The 20843-nt window shown below is 44.6% G+C and overlaps 1 pseudogene; it reads left to right on the top strand.

Annotated features, from left to right (window-relative positions):
• The window catches only part of LOC121039977 (exocyst complex component 3-like), a 48132-nt pseudogene that overhangs the window by 8822 nt on the left and 18467 nt on the right, over positions 1–20843 (top strand).

Here is a 20843-nt window from a genome sequence, read left to right as displayed (position 1 = left end):
CATTTCATAAGATCTCTCAGCATCATTTTACATAGATTATCATTGTCTTCTGAAAACCCCTTCTTCACTTTTATGACACCTCACTCCCTGGGCTTTCTGCCTTTTCCACTGGTCACTCCTTCCAGGCATACTGAATAGGTCCCATTATCTCCTCCTTCGTGTAGGAAAGTTCCAGCGCTCAAACCTAAGCTGCTTCATATTCCCTATGTGTATTACCTTCCTTAGTAACCTCATTCAGGTCTCTAACTTTAAAGATCTTGATAACTTTAAAATTTGTATCTTCAACCCGTCTGTATGTCTTGAGTCCCATGCATCTATTAATTTCAACACCAGGATATCTGATAGTATGTGAACTTTAATATGGCCAAGAGAAAACTACTGATTCTACCATTCCCTTGGCCCCAGTCCTTTCTTTTTGCATGGGACTGCAACTCAGTTCACTCCACCCACATGTACCCAGTTGCTCAGGCCAAATGAGGAAGGCCTTATCCTCACCTCTCCTTTCCTCCAATCTATATCCAATCCATCAGCAAGTTCTGTCACTTCTACCTCTAAAACATGTCTTGGTTTCATCTACTCATTGCCCCCCTGTTGCCACCACCTAGGTCCTCACTTCACAATGTTTCCTGGCCTCCTAAAGAGATCTTATTTGAAGTAAATTTGTTTTAAGTGAGATCTTTTTAAAAGACTCATTGCCCCCATTCACTGCTTTGTTTTCAACACCTAGACTAGCGGTTCATACACATTAGGTGCTGAATGGATATTAGATGGAGAAATTAATAATAAACATGAGATTTCATACCAAAGGAATAGCTTTCCCTAGCTTTACAAAAATCTCACTTCATTCACAAAAGAATTTATAATTTGTTGTCGGAACATATGTCCTGAAGTTTGATACCACTAAAGGCATGAGCAAAAGCAGTTCAGAAGAATAGAAACTCATTGTTTTGTTGCTGCCAAAGATGTTCTGGGTCTGGGCATCTGCACACATGGGCTTCTAACCTGAGGCTCAGAGGAAGTCTTCGTAACTCGCTGCTTGAAGTTCATACCCCAAGAAGTCTGGAAAGAATTGTTTTTTTAAAAATGTTCTTCTGGGGGCGCCTGGGTGGCTCAGTCAGTTAAACGTCCCACTTCAGCTCAGGCCATGATCACACGGCTGGTGAGTTGGAGCCCCACGTCGGGCTCTGCGCTGACAGCTCAGACCTGGAACCTGTGTCAGATTCTGTGTCCCCCTCTCTCTCTGCCCCTCCCCTGCTCATGCTCTGTCTCTCTCTGTCTCTCTCTGTCTCTCTCTCTCTCTCAAAAATAAACATTATAAATAAATAAATAAATAAATAAATGTCTTCAAGAAGTGTGTCCTTTTGTAATCCATGCATTTAGAATAGATTACTAAAAGCTCCACAGTTAAGAGAACCTACCACTTTCTTAAGTCACTCCAGCATTTCCCAGATGCCCTTCTCACTGCATTCTCATCTTATTCTTGCCTCTTAATAACCCACCAAACAAAACAACCTCATAAACCCTCATTAGGCAAACGTTGTCTTCCTCCTGGGGTGAAAGAAAGTCTGAGCACCAGTTATGTGTGAAATGGAGGATGAAGAAAAGAATCTGAAGGAAAGGTAGAGAGGCCAGTCTCCAGGTCTGGCTCTGCTGATTTGTCTGGCATGAATTTGGAGAAGTGGCCTAACTTCTCAGAACATTTTTTGACCCAAGAGAGGTTGCTAATAATGACTCCCTGACAAGGTGCTTGTGAGGTATAGGCATATTCTCTCTGGGACGGTGTCCATAGGTAAAGTGCAGGCCCCGTGCTGGAGCTGGTTGGTGTTTGGAGGCTGCTTTGTTCTGGATCTTCCCTCCAAGGGCTCTATTTTGCTATCTATCAATCAACTGTTACTCGCGCCCAGTGGCAGAACATGCCCCTTCCCAGGATTCAGACAACGTGAGGACAGTAAGAACTGGAGGAATCCTGAGAAAGTTGTAAAAAGTCTCACTCAAATGAAACGTGGCTGAGCGGAGTAAGTCACACTGGAGATAATTAACATTTCAGAATGAATTAATAGATGGACGTGGATGGTTTTTCTTCATCATTTACCTACTAGATAAATCTGGCCACATCTTTCATTAGTTTGCTGTACTTTGCCAGGGAGACACTCTTGGATTTGCAAGATAGTGCACAGACGTGTGCTGCACAGACACGTGCTGCAGTGCCAAAGGAGTAGAAAGCAAGCAGGGATGGGGGTCAAGGGGAGGAGTCATGAGTTTGGGGAAAGCAGAGATTTAATTCTGAAGAGCAAACCGTTACTGGGTCAGGGCGGCTTTTGCATAATTCTATTATCGCCAGGAAGAGGAGAAATAATCATATTAGGTGTGTGCGATACTGCTCAGCGTGGCTTGTCTTACCTTACTTTTGAAGTCAGACAGGTTTAAATGCTTTGTGTGAGTTGTTCAGAAGGCACCCAATCTAAAAGGCAGGTGCTGCCAGAGCAGAGCAGGGAAGTTTTTGATGTTGACAACGACATACATTCTTGCGCAGAAAGGAGTAATCCATTCGGTCACAGTTACAAAAAAGTTCCATGTGTGCTGCTTTGGGGAACAGAGGCAGTGCCATCTGGGAGGGTGGCTTTCAGGCAGGCCAGCTGCCGTGCGTCAGCATGTGGTGAGCCAGTTCATGAGCAAGGGCATCCCTTTATCCAGTCCCCCCGTCCTCCATGCTAAGAAGTGGGCATTCCCATGAGCAGCTGCATGGCATTGCTGTGGGCATCAGCTCCACCTCACCTTCTGTTTACGGAGTCTGGGCATCTCGTCAGTTTGCATTTGGTTTCTGCCTGCCATTGCTCCTCTCTGAGGTCCAGCACAGTCTGTAGCAAGGCCCGGGCCCATCTGGGGCTCAGCTGATTCCAGGTGAGGCTTGTCAGAGGCCTCCCCCACAATGGGCCAGACATGGGCAGGGAAGCATTTTCACTTGCTCCCCACCATAGAGTGTGGGAAGGAAACAAGAGCTGTGGTCTTGTGAAATGTAGTGGTGAACATTTCTTCCCAGCTCCAGGGATGTTCGTAGCTTGAAACCGGCCATAGTGGGAGTACTTGCACCATGGAAATCATCAAACTCTGCAAATAGGGGTTTTTGTTTTTACCGCTTGAGGGCTGGTTGTTAAACACTTGCCAGCACAATGCTGGATGAGGTGCAAGGAGCCTGGATTTCAAAGTCCTTAATTACCCCTCTATCCCCTATCATAGAGCCTTGCTCAAATGTCTCAGCCGAACCTCTCCTGTATAGTTTGACAACTGCTTCCGGCAGTGGCCAGCCACAGAAGGTTTTGTGTGTGTTTTTATTTTCAATCATATTTGTATCTTAGAAAGGTAACCCTGACCACAGTGTGTTGGGTAGACTGAAAGGGTATAAAATCAGAGATAACGTCAGAGGCAAAAGAATCCGATGGTAATCTAATTGCCTTTGTCCATATAAAAGATGATGAGACCTGAACTAAGGCAGGAGCAGTGAATAGGAGAAGCGAGGACAGATATAATGAATAAATCGTAGAGAAACGGAGTTGGCAGGACTTATCGATCGATTGGGTGTCGGGATGAGAAAAAGAAGAGTAGACGACAACATCCAGGTTGCACACGATCTCACCATTCACTAAGACGGACTTTGGTGGAAAACCGATGACTTATGTTTAGAACCAGCAGAGGTGCCTGGGAGGCAGGTAGAGGGGGCCGAAGCTCAGAGGAGCAGAGTTGACCAGAATGCGTTTTGACAGTCAGCAGATGGTGTCAGGTGACGGGGTGATCAGGGGCCATTTAGGGACAGTATGAAATGAGAAGAGGCCCAAGGAATAAACACAAATGGAAAACACAACATTTAAGGTACACACAGTGAAGTAAGAGTCAACAGAGGACAGGAGTGAGATTGGTCAGTGGAGTAGTGGAGAGAAGACAGAAACAAAGAAGGAAGAGAGAACTGGATGGTCATTAATGTGAAATTTGGGATCAAGACAAAGAAATATGACATCAAATGAAGAATGCATCAGGTTTAGCTGGGAAGATTGTTAGAGCCTTTTGCCACAACAGCGTCTGGGCATGCAGGGACAGAGGAAGCCAGCCCACAGGTGTTTGAAGAACAAGGGAGAAGAGGATGGAAATAATAGAAAACAAGTGAAGAAGCAAGCATTCTGAGCTTGGGAGGTAAGAAAGGGCAAGGAGATGCAGGATCAAGGGAGGACTTTATTTTTAAGATAGACAACAGACTTGATCATAATTTTACACTATACAGAAGGGACCAATTGAGATGAAGTCACCGATCTGGGAAGGAGGAAGGGAGTCCCAGATGCAGGAAGGTCCCAGCTGAGACAGGAGGGTCGGGCAAGAGCACAGGTGGAGGGAAGGACCTTAATGAGAGAAATAACATCTCTTCCTGCAAGACCAGAAGGATGGGTTCGAGAATAAATGCAAACATAGCTTTCTGATTGCTGGAACTTGAGGGAGCTTGTACCTAATATTCTGTTTTCTCTTGTTGGGAATAAGCACTGTGGGGAATGGGGGATTTTAAGCATACATTACACTTTAATGCTTTAATACAGAGGTATAATTACATTCCAGAGTTTTTGTTTGTTTTTGGTGCAGTTTGTGCCTCCAGAGCATCTGCACTCTGGCAGACATAATAGCACATCTCACACCACGTCACTGTTGCTCATTTGATCACCTGCCTTTCCATGTTGCAATAAACCTAGACGGAGGAGGAACAGTACTTGTAGCCTAGCAGAGTGCCTGAAGTATAATGGGTGATTAACAAATATTTGTTCACGGGTGAATGAGTAAATGAGTACTTATCGGCATTAGCCCAATATTCCCAACTGAACTGTAAACTCCGCTGGGTCATAAATTTGGGCGGGCCTCAGCATTTTCAGTATACAGGAGCTGCACAATCAGGATGAATTGAAATGAACTGGGCTGCTTCAAGACCAAAGTGTCGATGTGAAAGTGAGTGAAGAAGGTCATTCCAAGGGAGAAGCTCGCAATGAAATGACGGAGGAGGAATGGAATGCAAACCCAACTAAACCTATAGAAGAAAGTATCACTTCCTCCTCCTAACAGCTTCCAGTTATTCGTTTTTTTTCCAGTTCTAGGGGAAGTATCCTTTGAGCATCCCAGTGTGTAATGTCTTCCATTTCTTGAGGGGATCAGTGGGTCATACAGGATTACCATGATCTCTCACCCATCCTGTTCTCTGGCTTCTTGGACCTAAATCCCCATAGTCTAGAAACTGACGCCCAGAGAAGGTAACCAATTAGTGTCAGATATGTCCCTGAGTTGTGTTTTTTCTGGTTCTAAAGATGTGCTCCCCTGCACTGATGGAAAGAAACCCTTCAGACAGGCAGTAAGAGGCAACTCCTCTCCGTGCTGCTCGGAGGTGTCCCCTAGCAAATGATAGTGGCAGGGAAATGTCTTAATATAGCGTGGTGTTTAGCATAATTGATGTTCAGATGCACTGTTGGTAGAAACAAGCCCAGTTAATTGGTCTCTCAACCTACATTAGCTCTTGCATTGCAGCCAATTAGGCAGGGGCCAGAGGGCCCTTTGCTCGGCCATTAGAGCCCTCCATGCCGAGGCTGGGAAGGTGCTGGCAGTTGGGCAGCAGAGACAGTATAAATGACCGTGATGAACTGTGTGTACATCTGCACCACAGCCGGAGCCATCTGTCTGCTTAGGAATGCAAGACCTTAACGACCAATCTTAAAGGTGAAAAAAAAGGAAGATAGCATTCAGGAGAGGAAAACCGGGGCTCTCCCAAGAGGTGCATGCCAGAAGACTCTGAAGCGCATGGACTGAAGGGTATAAACCTAATACTACTCCTACAGCAATATTCCTAATGAACTAAATGCCCGTCTCTGTTCTCAGAGCCTGTGTTGTTGGAAATAGCCTGGATGCATTTCAAGGAGACACTGGAGGACTGCCGCTCAACGTGAGGTCTGCAGACCAGCGGCATCACTGCCATTCGGTCGGGTGTTAGGGATGCAGATCGCGGGCCCGCTCCCGACCGGCTGGACTGAAATCTGTATTGTAACAAGATGCCCAGGTGTTCTGTAGGCCCGTTAAAGTCTGAGAAGCTGTAGGCCAGGGGTCAGCCAACACGTTTTATTGGAACACAGGGCGTCCATTCATTTGCCTCTTGATTATTCTGCTTTCACCCGACGACAGGGTCGAGCGGTTGCAACGGAGACCTAATGTCCCGCAAGCCTAAAGCATTTACCCTCCGGCTCTTTACGGAAAGAGCCGGCAGACCCCTGCTCCAGGCAGGAATCTCTGTAACCAGCCCATGTGGCTAACATGCCTGTCAGCCCTTGGAGGGCAAGTTAGTACCAGATATGAATTTGCTGTTTATTTTTTTTTCCACTTTTTTAAATTTATTTTTGGGACAGAGAGAGACAGAGCATGAACGGGGGAGGGGCAGAGAGAGAGGGAGACACAGAATCGGAAACAGGCTCCAGGCTCCGAGCCATCAGCCCAGAGCCCGACTTGGGGCTCGAACTCACGGACCGCGAGATCGTGACCTGGCTGAAGTCGGACGCTCAACCGACTGCGCCACCCAGGCGCCCCTGAATTTGCTGTTTAAATACTGAGGTGGACATTATAGGCAGATGGAGCGATATATGTTAGATGACATTGATCTCAATTCTGGGAGCTTAGGAGTTTTCTAAGTTTACACAGACACTTCAGCAAAAGTTGGCAAAAGCTTTAAACTTTCTGCTACCTTGACGGAGTCAGATGGCTCTTTCACTCCCTCACTCACCCAGAGAATAAAGGAAAAAAATGATAATCTGGTACTTGTAATAAAACAGTCACCACATTTCTCTGTCGCATCCTTGATAGCATATTCATTGTGACTGGAAGTATTAACTTTTTTTCCAAATACACCAAGATGTAGCTTTGACTTTATGCCAGTGTTTGGGGATCATTTTATACCCAACGAATTACCCAAAGAGACAGCATTCTCCCCGTCTTGATTTTCACCAGGGCAAAATGTTAAAACAGGTGTGACTGCTCTGCTTTATATATAGCAAAAGGATTGCTGAAAATGTGCATTCCTTAGTGCATGCCATAAAAGAGCTTATGCAAAGACCCACAGAGGACTTCAGTGACTAATGGGGAGGAAGAGGCCTGCTAAGCCAACATTACTGGAATCGCCAAGGTATTTTGATAGGAGATCCTGGCCAGGAGCTTCTAGACTTGCACTTGCAAGAGTGTTAAAGAAGCACCTCATTGTGTGTTTTAAACCCTTGGAGTTTTCCCAAACTTGTGCTTTCCAAGTCTGTCCCCGTCTCTGTCCCTGTCTCTCTCTCCTACGCACGCACGCGTGCGCACACATCCCGATAAATGCTGGGCTGCAGCCCCAGACTCCAGGCGCGTGCATCCATCATAATTGCAGCACTGCCAGCAGTCATGTAACTGCTTAAAGACCTCAACAGCCTTCTGGCACTTAAAGGGAAAAAGAAAAAAAAAAAAAAGAAACCCATCTAATTAATCACAGGTGAAACAGCTTGGACTGTCTCCAAAAGCCCCAGAATTTACTGCCAAGCTTTGATGCTAATTTTCTTTCTAAGTAACCCCCTAAAGAAATTTACGATTAGGTAATTAAAGTAATGAATAAAGAGATACTTAGGTGGAGAGAAAGGAGGAGAGGGAAAAGTCTATTATTTCCATCCTGCAATAAACGCATCTGGGCATGCGTCATTTGTGAACCCCAGCGTAAAGGTCTCCGAGTGGCTTTCTCCTGAAGAATATTTTGAAAATCAATATTTGAAAGACCAAAATGAGGCGTATAAATGAAGTTGGGATCAGGTCACTCTTGCTAGGGCCCGTAAGACAGAGAAGGGAAGGAGGAAGGAGGAGGGCTGCCTTTCTGCCAAATACTCTTGACTATTTTTTAATGCCACAGCTTATACCCTACGGGGAGGTTGGTGATGCTTTTTCCCTGTGAGCCAATTGGCTGTAGCATCACTGGGTTGGATTTAGGGATCTCTGTCCTCATGTCCCCCATGCCTCCGCTGGGACAGATCTGGATTTCTGGGTTTAATTGGTTGGAAAGAAATTGCTCCAATCTTTTGTTCAGCAAGTATTCAGAGGAGGGCTTTGGATTTTATCACCCCAGCCCTGATCCTTTCGTCTGTCTCTGACACTCAATATTGGAACACCCCAGGAATGGGAGTTTTAGTTAATTGGCTAATTAGGTTTCGGAATTAAACAGAAATACTCCTTATTGAAACGATGAATTAAACAAGTTTCTGCTAAACTCCAAAGTGCCTAAAGCTTCAATCCTTGGTGTAAAACCTTGCTATCAACTATTTTTCTGTGTTAATAAATATAGTGTAATAAGCATAATGCTTTTTTAAATAATTCAGGATCTTGAATTTTTGATTGAAAAACTCTATGCTCTGATTTATGTCTACCTTCAAGACAGTTTATAAGCTTCTTGCAAGCAAAGATCTGAGGAGACCCCCATTTTGTCTCCTCCCCAAGTCTAGGAAAGAGTGAGTACTAATTGTACCATAGGTTTATATAAAGAAGGTATTGGGGCTCCCGGGGTGGCTCAATCGGTTAAGTGACCGACTCTAAGTTCATGATCTCCCACTACGTGGGTCTGAGCCCCGCATTGGAGCCTCCATGGGATTCTCTCTCATTCCCTTTCTCTCTGCCCCTCCCCCACTCACTCTTTCTCTCAAAATAAACTAAACAAAAAAAAAAAAAGAAAAGAAAAAGAAAAGGTATAGGAGATTGTACTGAGTAAATACTGACTCAAAGATACACCCTGGAAATTTAGTTCTTGTTTTTTTAACGAAGTTACCATATGAATTTATTTGTTTACTTTTTCCCCTCCTGAAAGGGGAACGCTGAAAATAATGGAATCCGAATTTTGATTTGAAAGTGAGGTTAGAGATTTTATGGTCTTAAGCTTCACTTCAGAGCTGAGAGGACTGAGGCTCAGAGAGGTGACTTGGTTTGGCAAAGATGTACAGCCACCTCGTGGGTGGGTGTTTATAATTACGGACTCGGACTCAGAAGCAGGATATATTTGCATTTGTAAACTGCTCTGCTACTTTCCAACCGTGGACCCGGAGGAACGGCTTGCTTTCTGGGCTTCCTTTTCTGACCTACAAAATGAAAACAGTAACATTCTTGAGTTACAATAAGGAGTAAATGAGCTGTTAATATAAGTAAGATGCTTAACATCATGCAAACACTAGAAACGACTTAGCTCTTCTTTGATTGATTGATTGATTGATCGATTTTAATTGTTATATATTTAATTGCAATTTTATTTTTATCGAATGGATTCCTTTTCATTATTCACAACGCCTTGCTGCCTTCCAAGGGAGGTAGAGTCATGGTCTAAGGTGGCTCTTTGTTGTCTCAAGGCTAGATGGGGGTGTATGTTTCTGTTTCGGGGGAACTGGACCACAGCTCAGTTGCTTTGTGTAAGAAAGAGCCACACATTTGAGAGCCCTCCAGTTCAGAGCGCCATCTTCTTCCCAGCCAATAAGTTCTGAGCTTCATTCCTAATGGAGGAGTGGGAGATCTCTCCCCCCCAGAGAAAGCACTTTCAGGACATGAGTGAACCAGAGAAGAGAGGTGGAGGGCAGGACTGGAGATCATCCTGGGATTTGGGTTTCTTCCTGGTCCTCCTGATTCAGCCAAGGATCGAAGGTCACCATCTACTCATACGCCCATCTCCCTGTTGTGTCCCCCAAGCCCTCAGAGGCCCAGGGCCCCGTTTTCCTCTGGGCATCTACCTACAAGGCCAGGGAAGTGGGGGAATCCCGCCAAATGGGAATTAAAAATGACAAAACAGCTGATTAGATCTGAGGTGACAAGAATGAGAAATAAAAGCCATTAGAGCCCATTTGCAACGTGCCCTCCGAGAGTCAAGTTTCAAGGTGTTCCTCGGAAGATTATTAATGGCATGACAGTGTTTTCCGTGCAGGGATCTGATACGTGAAATAACACCAATGTACGCACATCACATTCTAGATGGTAAGAGGGGCCTGCCCTCATTTATTTAGTTGCACAGATTTGAAGAGACACCGTAATTTGGCTGTCAGGACCAGGGCTAGTGTAAGCCCCCAGTGCTTGGAGACACAGATTTCCACAGCAAATGGCTTTCTTCTATAGCAGGGCTGGGCAAACTATGGCCCATGGGCTAAACCTGGTCGGCTGCCTAATTTTTTTAAGGGCAATGAGCAAGGAATGGTTTTTACAGTTGAAAATGGTTTTAAAATATCTAAAGAAGAATACATTATGACCTATGAAACTTTATGAAGTTCAACTGCGAGTGTCCATAAGTGAAGGGTATTTTGGAATATAGTCACACTCATTCATCTACGCGTAATCTATGGTTGCTTTTGGGCTGTAATGGCAGAGCTGAGTAGTTGTGACAGAGACTCTGTGGCCTGGAAGCCTAAATTAGTTACTATCTAGGCCTTTCTAGGAAAGTTTTCCAACCCCTATTCTATAGGATTTCTCGGCCAAACTCCTTTACTTTGGAAACACAAAAAGAGTCATCACTTAGCAAAATACTATAAAGGCTTTCTTTAGAAGAATATAGCTTCACTTTCTGAATGTTTATTTATTTATTTTGAGAGAGAAAGAGAGAGAGCGCGCAAGGAAGGGGCAGAGAGAAGGGGGAGAGAGATAGATTCCCAAGCAGGCTCCACACTGTCAGGGTAGAGCCTGACTTGGGGCTCCATCTCACGAACCATGAGATCATGACCTGAGCTGAAACCAAGAATCAGACACTTAACCAACTGCGCCCCTACAAAACTAGGTGTCCCTATAAAGCTTCACTTTAGAGTCACAGCATGGAAATCTGTTTATCCACCCCTCCCAGAAACAACCACCCAACCCTGAGAGCAAGAAGTTTCAGGTTCCTTTAAAAGTTGCTGGGGTTGAGGCTCACCAGGCCTGTGGCCATTCAGACACACAGGAAGGCAGCAGTCCCAAAAGGCATCCTTCAGAAGTCCTCTCCAAGCTGTTGACCAGGAATTTCCTGTAACTGGAGCCCTCCCTTGTTTTACTTTCATCTGTCGAAGGTAAGTGGGGGCCCAGAGAAGACGTAAATCCTAACAAGCTGTGCGTCCGTCTTCGGGTCGTCATGCTTTCCTATCTCATTCCTATGCCTGGACTCTTTTGCAAGGGCATTTCTCTCCTCAAAAACAACGACGGCCCTCAAATGGCACCACCAAGGCACTTGTCATCCTACGGTCTCAGAGAGCTTACAAAATCTTTTCCCAGTCAGTTTTCATTAGTGAGAGCCAACGTGGTGATCCTGAGGTGGAGAAAGACGTTGCTGTTGTTTGCAGGACAGAACGGATGAAGGTCAACAGTGAAGAGCATGAGCAACACCAGCCCCTGCGCCTCTGACACCACATCTCCACAGGGTCAGTCCCGAAGCCCTTCCGTCAAAGACATGTTCGGCAGAGCTGGCAGCTGCCAGTGACCAGTGAGCTGATCGTCCGAGAAGACAGATGTAGTGCTTCTGAGGTAGCCCTGTCTTTGGTGAACTGGAGGGAGGAAAAAGAGAGGGATTTTTGAATGCTGCTCTTTTATCAGGAGAGACAAAATTTGGACAATCTCACCCTCAGACTAAGGGAACCACGACAGCTTTGGTTGTTAAGGCTCCTCTGCAGGATAAACAGTCTCTAGATTGAATTGTGGAAGGCAGGTCAAGTGCCCCCCAAGAGGACCCTGCACCTAATGCAGGAGTTGGATCATCAAAATTACTTTTCTTCCTCTTTAGTTTTTTTTTTTTTTTTTTTTTTTTAACGATTATTTTTTTTTTTTGGAGAGAAAGAGAAAGAGGATGAACGGGCGAGGGGCAGAGAGAGAGAGAGACACAGAATCGGAAACAGGCTCCAGGCTCTGAGCCATCGGCCCAGAGCCTGACGCGGGGCTCGAACCCACGGACCGCGAGATCGTGACCTGGCTGAAGTCGGACGCTTAACCGACTGCGTCACCCAGGCGCCCCTCTTCCTCTTTAGTTTTTAGAAATGCTTGCCTATAGATCATCCCAGTAATTTTTCTTCTCCTTTCCATAGTGCAGCATCTCTTCTCGATGGATGCTGAAGTTTCTTTCCATCAAATTTAGAAGGACAAAAAAAAAAAAACCCAACTTGTTTTGAACGGTGACCTCATAAAGGTAGATGGGAGAGAAAGTGTGGGATTAATTTAAATGACTTCAAAGCATCTTTTGTGTTTTCTCTCGATTTCCATCTTTTTAAAATGCATCCCTCAGTGATAAGCAGGTGCTGTCACATCCAACTGGATAGGAATTGTGAGACACTCAAATTAATGGTCTTGCAAAAAAAGTAGGTCATATAGGAAGCTGGCAGAAATGGCATCTGAAAGCAGGAACCGTGACATAATGTGCCCAACTCACGAATAATATCACAGTTGCCTCAGAGCATCACAGGGAGACAGAGGCCCTCTGAGCAGGGACTTCACTGTAAATAGTGCTCCCCATGCCTCCCTCTGGGGGTTGCCAATAGATAACCTACTGGAGGCTGGAATGTCACCTGAGGAGGTCCCTGCCTCGGGTGCTCTGTACAGTTCTGCAGGTGCCGTCAAGTTCCTGTCCTCTGAAAAATGCTGTGGATCCTTCATGTCAGTGGGTTATGTCCAGAGCTTCAGGGCAAGTTTCCTAATAATTGAGACCCCTGCCGGTTCTTCCACCTGGTCATCCGGCCAATAGAAGGGCAGCTGCACCAGAGGCTTGGTAGTAGGCATGCCGTTCTGCCTATTGCCTTCCAAATGGCCAGAATGAATCTTCCAAGAGGCACAAGACCATCTCTAGCCCAGAAAATATCAACAGATGCATCAAGGTGAGAACAATTGCTCTACTTAGGTATTAATGTATACTTCTGTATATGGAAGGCAGCTACCCTTCCTCATGGAGCCATGAATGTGTACATGTTGTATAGGGTAGCTACCCTTCAGGAGAAAAAAAAAAAAAACAACAACAACAAACCAACCACTAATTGGCAGTGTGCAATTGTTATAATTAAAAGCCTCTTTGACTAGAACAAAGTTTATTCCTGTTGAAACTCAGAAGAGGAAAAGGTGGCTGCGGGTTTCACCCGAGAAATGTCAGCAGGTTCCAACTCGCCTTCCTTCTCTGTTCTATTCTGACAGTCTCGGGAAACCTGAAACCCCTTTGACACTCACCACAATGATGACAGATCCTCCCTGAAGACTCTACAGCCGCAAACAAACGCATTGTTCTCCTTGTCAACCCGCTATTGAAAGGTGATGCACAGCCGAGCTGCGATTGGCCTCATTTGTTAGTGTTAGCAAGCGTGAGGCTGAAGCTCATTACCCTGAGAAAAGCAAAAGCCAAGAACAAGTTCCTGAAATCAGGCTGCAGGATCAGGGACCTGTCAGCAAGCCTGGAGTATGAATGTGCCACCCTGGCTGGTGACTGAGGCCTGCTTGTCCCTCCCCGCACTCCTTCCCACTCCCACCTTCAACAGCCCGTCTCCAGAAAGTGCCATGGCAGGGGAGTTTTTGATCCAGAACATGGATATTCAGCTTTTCAGCCCAGTTTTCTTTTTCATCGTATATACTGCCTCCCCACGGAGCAAGGAGACCCAGTGACTGTAACTTTCAGGAGCACTTTGGACCTGTGGCCTTCTCAGGAGTCATCCTGGTCCCTTTGCGGCAAAGTCTTACCCATGTCAGCATCACACACACGATGGCATTCTATAGTGTGCACTGGCAGTCACTCTTTATTAGACTTTGACCCCCTTGAAGACCGGGGCTTTGAGGATGGGTGTGGGCCAGTGGGGAGCCTGGGCTTTGGCCTGGATTCTACCAAATGCTCAAGGTCAACTCCTGAGCCTTTCCAAGACTCAGTGTCCCCACCTACACAATGAGGGAAAGAACTGGGGAATTTTCTGAACTGAATTGTGTCCTCTCCTAAACTTCTATGTTGAATTTCTAACCCCAGTATTTCAGAATGTGATTGTATGTAGAGATAGGGTCTTCAAAAAGGAAGTAAGATTAAATGAGGTCATTAGTTTAGTGTCCTTATAAGAATAGGAGATTAGGACACAGACATGCACAGAGGGAAACAGGGGGAAGTTTATGTAAGATACAAGGAGGAGAAGAGGGCCATGTACAAGTCAAGGAGAGAGGCTTTAGAGTAAACCAAGCCTAAGTCCGTTTCTGCTGCTGTATATCTAAAAAAAATGTCATGAACTGGGTGGATTCTAAACAACAGAAATTTATTTCTTGTACTACTGGAGGCTGGAAATCCAAGATTAGGGTGGCAACATGGTGCCCTCTTCTGGGCAGCAGACTTCTCGTGTCCTCATGTGGTGGAAAGGATAGGGATTTCTCTGGGACCTTTTCTAAGAGCACTAATCCCGATCATGAGGGCTCCACCGTCCTGGCTTAACACCTCCCAAAGGCCCCACTTCCTAATACACCACCTTAGGGGTTAGGGTTTCAACATATGAGTTTTGGAGGACACAGGAGACACAAAGATTCAGACTATACTGCATCTTGATCTTGGAATTCTAGCCTCCAGAATTTTAAGAAAATAACTTTCTACTGTTTAAGCAACCCAAATTGTGGTACTTTATATGGCAGCTGAGATATTGTGATCTATAAGAAATCTTTTTTCAGATGACCAAAACGTATTTCTCATATATATTTGTTGTTCATCCACAGTTCCTGGCTCACAGCTCCTGAACCCTTGGAATTTCCTAAGCAATAAGGACAATGGGAGCATCTTTTAATATAATATCTGGTGTCTTTTTCTCAGATTCTGAAATCTTCAGAGCCATAAAGGTGAAATTGATGTCTTGTTATTCATAACAGACCCTTTCCACCACAACTGGGTTTATGTTAATGAGATGATTTGGGGAAAGTACCTAATGGGGACTGGTTGCCAGGGGAAGCAACCATGAATAGAGAGGGTTGGAACTTTCAGTCCTACCTCCTGACTTCAGTGAATTGGAGAAGGGCTGGAGGTTAAGTTCAATCACCAATAGTCAACGATTTTTAATCAAGTATGTCTGTGTAACGAAGCTCCCAGAAGGAAGTGGTTCAGAGAGTTTCCAGGTTGGGAAACCAGAATATTTCCATGTGCCACCATGCCAGACCCCAAGCTCCACAAGGACACAAGCTCTTTGTCCAGGACCTTGCCCTATGTGTCTCTTCATCTGGCTATTGATTTGTATCCTTTAATATCCTTTGTAATAGACCAGTAATCTAGTGAGTGAGTGGGTTTTCTGAGTTTTGTGAGCTGCTCTAGCAAATTAACTGAACCCAAGGAGGGGGTCACAGGAACCTCTGATTTATAGCCAGTCGGTCAGAAGCACAGATAACAACCTGGGCTTGCAACTGCCATCTGACGTAGGGGCAGTCTTGTGAGCATCTGATGCCGGCTCTAGGTAGATAGTGTCAGAATTGAGTTAAATGTAGGACACACAACTGGTGTCCTGAGTACAGCTTGGTTGTGTGTGTGGAGAACCCACCCTCCACAAACTGGAATTGAGTCCAGAACCCAAAATAGCAGCCCCTAGCAAACTAATACAAGGAGGTCTGAGCTAGAGTTCTTTTAGCCCCTTTGAGAAGGTGCTGAAAGCTAAAGACTCTCTGGGAAAATGTGAAATATACAGAAATTTATAAACCATTCAGGGCCTCAGTGACCTACCTATGTGTCCTGAGGCCTTCTGGAAGCTTGGTTGATTACTTGATTTTTCATGAGGCAGAAGCAGAAAGGCAATAAAATCTCAGATGATAGTGAGACATTTCTGTGGACATAGGCCTTTAGGAAAAGTTAAAATCTGAAAATAAAGGAAGCCACGTTCCCTGAAAGTAACTTCATTCCCTTAACTTAGGAGAAAAAAAATTAATCTTTGTGTTTTTTTTATCTTTGCAGACATCAGAATACTCCCCCCCCCCCCCCTTAGAGCATTCTCCTTACTTTTCCAGTTTTGCTTGAAAACACAAATAAATGAGGCAATCTTAATATGCTATGATATTCAGGAAAATTTCCCTTTTCTACCCAGATCTAAAGGATGAAAACATTCAACCATCTTACTTTAAAGGAAAATGGTGTGTGGTGGGCAAGTAAGGGAGTGATTCAGTTCCCAGCTCTAAAATGTTTAGCCCTTTACGGGTGCCTGGGTGGCTCAGTCGGTTAAGCATCTGACTTCAGCTCAGGTCATGATCTCCCGGTTTGTGAGTCTGAGCCCCGCGTCGGGCTCTGTGCTGACAGCTCAGAGCCTGGAGCCTGCTTTGGATTCTGTGTCTCCCTCTCTCTGCCCCTCCCATGCTCATGCTCTGTCTCTCTCTGTTCCTTAATAATAAATAAACGTTTAAAAAAATTAAAAAATAAAATAAAATAAAATGTTTAACGCTCTCCATCACAGAACCTTCATGAACAACTAAGCGCTCAGACTTTAGCTAGAAAATTCCTATACTTGGCATGTTTATCCTTCTTCTTCCCAACCTGGTCTCCCACCCCATGGTCCACAACTTATCGCCACTAGGACTGAATATTTCTGGTTCTAAGATTCCCTCCACACTCTCTTTTTTGTACCCACCTCCATTTCCCCATTCTGTAAAATCAGCAGGTTGATAAGATCTCTATGGTCCCTTCCAACTGAAAAAAAAAAAAAAAAAAAAAAACCCATGATTTTATGATTCTCTGAATCCCAGTGCTGTGGTAGCTCTAATTTCAGGCTTGTCTTTAATTCTTTGCTTTGCTTCACAGAGCAGGAGAATAGCTTATGTTGCAAAATGCATCCCAGAGAGGAGGGCCCCAGAGACCAGGAACAGGGTGAAGGCAGGCGGGGCTAACATGGAGCACAACAGCCTGACCCTGTGTAGGAGGAGGGAGGGGCCTTGAATGAGGGTTGTAGAAAACCTTGCTTGGCAATTTGGCTATGCTGATAATTACAGGGCAGGGAAGTTGGGAGTGCAGGGACAGTGATGGACATTTGGATTAAGAGAGCTGTTCCAGGGGTAACTTGGCTCTGTTGGAGAATTGGGAGAGCTGGCAGAGAGCCAAGGATAAACCTTGAACAGAGTTTTAGGAGATAATCCAAATGTCCTGTGCACATTGCTTTTTTTTTTTTTTTTTTTTTTTTATAGTGGAAGGGAGTTTTTCTTGACATAAAATGGAAGGTCACTGACTTACTCTTGCACTTAATGTAACAGGTCTCAGACACTCCTATCACACAGAACCCAGGATAAGTAATGCATAACTAAAGAACTTCTGTAAGAATTAAATTAGATAAAATGGGCAAATGCAATTTGGAAGTTGTCATGTGTTAATCCAGTGAGGCAGGTGTGTCACAGAAAAGCACTGGTTCTGTAAACAAAACAAAACAAAACAAAAAGATCTAAGATTTAGCTTTGCACTTGGCATTTAGTGAGACCTTGTAACCCAACCTCACACTTTAAAGGTGAATGGAGGTTGTAATTGTAATAACAATTACAGGATGAATTGGTAATAATAAAAATAAATCTCCTTTCAAAAAGGAACTACATTCTCCAGCAACTTCAGCTTTCTTCTTGACTCTGAAGAATTTTCTCCCATAAGTTCCCTTTCCATGATGGACTTGGCTGGGTCAGTGTTCCGTTCACACTAGCTACAAATGGCACTTCCAGATGTCAAAGTTCTGAACCAAACTCTACTGCATCCTTTAAAATTGTCCAGTGAAGAGTCACTCACTCTGGTTCATTTACCATTTTTTTTTAGGGTCTCCAGAGGGCGTCAGAAAAGTTTTGAAAGAAACTGGGCAGTCTTTTATGAGACTACCACAAAAATGATTTCCATTGTAACATTGGTTTAAATATTATATTTGTAAGTGTTATGGCCATACAACATACAATACATGTTGTAGAGACACAATGGGTATCTCTGGCGATGGAATTAGGGGTGATTTTTGGCACTATATATATATATATACACACACACATATATATGTAAATAAATATGTATATGTAATTTTTTTGTAAGTGTTCTTCAATGAGCATGTATTTTTCTTTTGAATTATGTTAAAAAAAACCACTACAATTGGGGACGCCTGGGTGGCTCAGTTAGTTAGGTGTCCAATATCAGCTCAGGTCTGATCTAACCATTAGTGAGTTCGAGCCCCGCGTCAGGCTCTGTGGTGACAGCTCAGAGCCTGGAGCCTGCTTCAGCTTCTGTGTCTCCCCCTGTCTCTGACCCTCCCCCACTCACACTCTGTCTCTCTCTCTCTCTCTCTCTCAAAAATAAATAAACTTAAAATATTAAAAACAAAAAAAATTGTCCCTAGCCGTGGTTGAGTTAGGCCCATATCTTGTCCAAGGATAGGCTCTTCTCTCAATTACAATTATGTCTCTTTTTTAACTCAAAGGCTTCAGTGGCCCTTTAATCCAAAGGAGAGTCTTTTCCTGAGGTGTCCATTTCCTTAAAGATATCTGGGAAATGCCAGTTGAGAGAGCCATTTACTTCTTCCAGAACCCGTAATAGTTTTGTATTTCCCCTTCCTTTACAGATCTTTAGCCAAAGAGTAAGGGCCTATTTTATATCAATGTAAAATCAGGCACAAAATCAGAAGTGCTTGGAGTACGGAGAAAGTAGAACTGACTCAGGGTTGGGTGTTGCTGGGTTAATATTATGAAGAAGGAGAAGGCAAGGGCATTAAGGGTGCATACAAGAAAGTAATTGCAGTGATGGACCCTGGAATCTAAGCTGGTAACAGTAAAATGAGTTTCCTGTGGGTGGTGGGCTATAAAGAATTAGTGAAGGGGCGCTTGGTTGGCTCAGTCTGTTGAGCGTCGGACTTTGGCTCAGATCATGATCTCACAGTCCATGAGTTCGAGTCCCCCGTCGGGCTCTGTGCTGACATCTTGGAGCCTGGAACTGCTTCGGATTCTGTGTCTGCCTCTCTCTCTGCCCCTCCCCCGCTCATGCTTCTGTCTCTCTCTCTGTCAAAAATAAATAAATATTAAAAAAAAAAAAAAAGAATTAGTGAAAAGAGCACTGGGCTCAGTAAATTGGCAATCCTCATTAACCCAAAGACTTGTTGGAATTAAGTTGCTTAGAAGAAACAAGAGGAAGTGGAAGGAAGTGGTGATCAAAGGGTGGGAGGCTGGATGCCAAGATTGGGGGATAGTACTATCCTTGACCATGATAAAGACTAAGCCATGACCAAGGGAGTGTGTGGCTAAAAGGGAGTAGAGATGCATCCATATTGAGGAGGATGATAAGGAACCGAGAGGCCAGGGTTCTAGATGGATATTCATACCTTAAAGTTGAAGTGACCAAGAATGAAAACAAAAGCAGTGGGGGAGGGGAGCCCCCCTGGTGGGGGAGGGGCAGGGAGGAAGCAGTGCTAAATCTTCGGGAATGAAAATGGAAACCCCAGAGCACAGTCTGTAACTGAAGGGGGCAGATGGTGTGTGCTTCCAAGGGCAGGTAAAACCAAATGCCTGCAAGTCGCAAAGTGGGGAAGGTGGCTCGTAGTCAAGCCCAAGGCTCTGCTGGGAGGAAAAAAGCAGCTCCCACTTAGGAGCACCGTGCCCTGTGGGCAGCCAGTCTTCAGCTAGCACAGGAAATTGAAGAAATCAGAGAAGAATATGAACACATACCAGTTTCCTAATGGCAAGCACACTAGGAAAGGATTTTTTTTTCCTTTTTTTTCCCCCTTTTAGTTTCTTTTTTATTTATAAATAAATGTATTTATTTAAATTCAAGTGAGTAGGATTTGAAGGGATTGAGAAGGGTGAAAGCCTGAGGTGTGTTGGAGGGTAAACTGAGGCATATGAAACATTTTAAGAGTTTATTTGAGCAAAAATCATTTTGAATCGGACAAGGCAAAGTGGAAATGGTGGGAAGTCCTCTAAAGACGGGAACTAGGGGAAAGATTTTATAATGAAGATGTGGAAGCAAAGCAAGGAAATGATCTGATTTGGTTACAGCTTAAGCATTTGCCTTATTTGGAAAAGTCTGGTTGGCTGTTTGTGACTGGCAGCCCTTAGGTTTTGATTTCTTAACCTTGAGGCCTTTCAGGCTTAGGCGTTGATTTACTCTTGTGGGCTCTTAAGGCACAAAAGCCATCGCAGTCTAATGGCTTCCTTGTTTAATTAAACAGGTGGGTTAGTTAATGTACAGAACCAGAGCCCTATGGGATGAGAGTTTTGGCGTCAAGGGAGGCTTAGAACTTTTCTGGAGAATGAGCTACAGAGGAACGTTGAACAGAACCCCTGGTCCCTTGTAATCAGCTGAGTAAATCTCCTGTAGTGTTGATCTCTCCAGAAGCCTGAAGGGAAGAGATGGGACCACGTCAAGGGGTGACAGATGAGTAGGAGAATAATGCATGTGGCACTCTCTCTCGATCACTTCTATGGATTGTTTCAAAGTCTGGGTGAAGGTCATGAGGAAGACTGGTGTTCTTTGGAAGGGACCTGCCATGATGTAAAGGCAAAGTGTTTTTGTCTTCCCCATTAAGAAAAAAATTAAGAAGACTCAACCACAGGAAGCCCGCTCGCATGCTCACGTGCCCATGGAAACAAATCGAAAAACCTACAGCTGATTGAGGAAGCTTGCCTACTGCCTAATCTCTTAACCTTCCCACAGCAGGCAGGCCGGGGAGGTGGGGGGAGGAGGACTAAAAGTCCCACATCCCAGGCAGCTAATGGCTTTTCCTTCTATGCCATGCTTTTCTAGTGATTTTATTTATTCTTTGGGTTAAGAAAAGAGTGAGAACTGGAAAAAAGGAAGAGGTCTGCAACAATGCCCAGGCCAGCTGCAAGGGGAAATGGGACCCCTGTTAGCAGAAGAGGTACAT

Source organism: Herpailurus yagouaroundi, unplaced genomic scaffold (assembly GCF_014898765.1).
Source record: "Herpailurus yagouaroundi ecotype Mexico unplaced genomic scaffold, PumYag 28, whole genome shotgun sequence".
Taxonomy (NCBI): Eukaryota; Metazoa; Chordata; class Mammalia; order Carnivora; family Felidae; genus Herpailurus; species Herpailurus yagouaroundi.
Note: the sequence above shows the minus strand (reverse complement) of the source record. Positions and strands in the feature narration are given on the sequence as shown.